Here is a 2,565-nt window from a genome sequence, read left to right as displayed (position 1 = left end):
GTATCTATTGATTTCCTCCACCCAAGATCCTGCAGCCACAGGGGTGGATTTGCTTGTCTCAGATAACACTCTGTCTTCTTATTGTTTTATCTTGCAGCCCTCTGTTCTCCTCTGTCCCGCCCATCAGCCATGTCCTGCGCTGCCTCTGGGGTGAGAGGTGGATTGGGTCAACTGTTGTCTCCCTCTCTCATCCATATGTCCAGGCCCCCTGCCCCTTGTTAACGACCCGACAACTAGCTTGTCACTGACGGCCAGGACTGTCCTCTCTCTTCCTCTCGCTCTCTCTCCTTCCCTCTCTCCCTTTCTTTTGCTCTCCTCTGCTTGTGGACGGTGTAACAGAAAAACAGAAAGAGTGAGGTGCAAACACCAAAATTTCACAAAAAGTTGACAGTAGACTACTAAGAACGTATGACAATAGTCAATAAACAAAATGTGCTTYATTCTCAAATTTGATACCATCAAATGTCTTGTTTCCATAAAAGCAGTTTTAGTAATGCAATTGTTTTAGTCATGGTTTTGGCTGATTCACTTTTGGTAGGGAAATCAGCTTTGATTGGGGGATGGGGGTTTGAGTCTGTGAGCGTTGGACCCCAGACAGACAGAGGCGTGAGCGGCGCTGTGCCAAAGCCAATAAGAGACGGCATTAGAAGCCAGTGGGAGGGAGATATTCATGCATTATTCATCATTAACCAAAATAATCCTGACATGGTAGAAGGGCATATTTTGAGGATTATATGTAGTACTATGTTATAATATGTAATAATATGTAGTACTAAGGGAGTAGTATTCCATGTGTGGAGATTGATAGTTCTGTTCTGTGGTAATTAGTATTTTGTTTACGTGTGATTCAGTGTCTGTGAGACTCTGGGGACACTGTAGACTCTGGGGACACTGTAGACTCTGGGGTCACTGTAGGCACCGCCAGGGTGTGAAGGGAGTGAGAGAAAGAAAAGCCCAAGAAAGGGGTACAATATAGATGCTTCTTGAAGAGGAATTCACACAATTAATGTGTGAAAAAATCTGATGTAGCATGTTGGACAGCTGGAAATCATTTCAAGAAGAAGATCATTTTATTTCATAAGTCATGGTAAACACCCTCATACCCACATGAAAAAATACTATAGTTTACTATAGAATACTACAGGACTTACTATAGAATTCTGTAGTACACTGTAGTAAACTGTAGTAAACAGTAGAATACTCTACTACACAATATATATTTCATTTTAATATTCCTCAACCCTCCCATATTCCAATTTGTGCCACCAATGAGTGAGAAACCTACATGCCAAGTATATACCATATGTTGTATTCCATATAGCAGTGTTTCYCAACCCTGGTCCTAGAGTAGCCCCAACAGTACACATTTTTATTGTAACCCTGGACAAAATTACCTGATTAAACTTGTCAACTCTAATCATCAAGCCCTCAATGAGTTGAATGAGGTGTGTTTGTCCAGGGCTGCAATAAAAAGTGTACTGTTGGGGGTCCTKGAGGACCAGGGCTAAGAAACACTGCCATATAGGTTATAATTATCAATCTCCACTATAGTTTACTATGGTATAAATACYGTAGTACTGTTGGGGGTCCTGGAGGACCAGGGCTGAGAAACACTGCCATATAGGTTATAAGTGCTGAACCTATTCGTTCAGACACCAGTCTTAACTAATTATAGGTTATGGAAAATGTGCTCTTTTGGTATTTCTCCAGTAGGTTTCCTCCAGGAGAAAGCCCCCACTTCCATGTCAAAGTTAATAAGGCAAAAACACTACAGTACACTACAGTATACTACAGTAATGTCAGCAAAAACACTACAGTACACTACAGTATACTACAGTAATGTCAGCAAAAACACTACAGTAAATACTACAGTATACTACAGTAATTTCCGTAAAAACACCATAGTGAGTACTATAGTATATAAATATAGCAATACTACAGCATTTATACCATAGTAAACTATAGTAGTTTTTCATGTGGTTGACCAGGGAAAACTGCATGCTCTAGTTACAGACCAATATCCAATCCATATCTGCGTTTTGGATCATAATCTAGTTTAAAGTGGTGGAGGAATGAAGACTTCTGGGAAGTAAGAATCTATGAAGGTAGATAGCAACATTACTCTCCCCAAGGACACTCATGAGAAGTTACTCTTAACAAGGCCACAATCAAATTCAATCTCCGCTGATCTGCTTCTCCCAACAGACCCACATGAAAAAATACTATAGTATACTATGGTATAGACACTATAGTATTCACTGCAGTGTTTTTGCACTGTAGTGTTTACAGTTAACTATAGTACAAATACTGTAGTAAAGAAAACTGTGGTATATACTAAAGTAATTAATTATACAGTACAATTTACTGTTGTGTTTTTGCRGACAGTAGTATTTACTGTAGTGTTTTTGCAGAAATTACTGTAGAATTTACTATAGTGTTTTTGTTTTATTATCTTTTACATAGAAATAGTGCCTTTATCCTTGAGGAATTCTACTGGAGAAATACTAACAGAACACATTTTCCATAACCTGTAGGTAGGTAGGATTGGGACAGTTCAATGCTTCT

The 2,565-nt window shown here is 39.3% G+C and overlaps 1 non-coding gene across 1 annotated transcript; it reads left to right on the top strand.

Moving 5' to 3' along the window:
* The first annotated feature begins 1,683 nt into the window (after positions 1-1,683).
* Positions 1,684-1,736, top strand: LOC111952097 (U7 small nuclear RNA). The gene has a single exon (XR_002875684.1). It is a non-coding gene; the product is annotated as a U7 small nuclear RNA (small nuclear RNA).
* Positions 1,737-2,565: the final 829 nt, after the last annotated feature.

The sequence above is a fragment of the Salvelinus sp. IW2-2015 genome, linkage group LG25 (genome assembly GCF_002910315.2).
Source record: "Salvelinus sp. IW2-2015 linkage group LG25, ASM291031v2, whole genome shotgun sequence".
Taxonomy (NCBI): domain Eukaryota; kingdom Metazoa; phylum Chordata; class Actinopteri; order Salmoniformes; family Salmonidae; genus Salvelinus; species Salvelinus sp. IW2-2015.
This window is presented reverse-complemented; position numbering and strand designations above follow the sequence as displayed.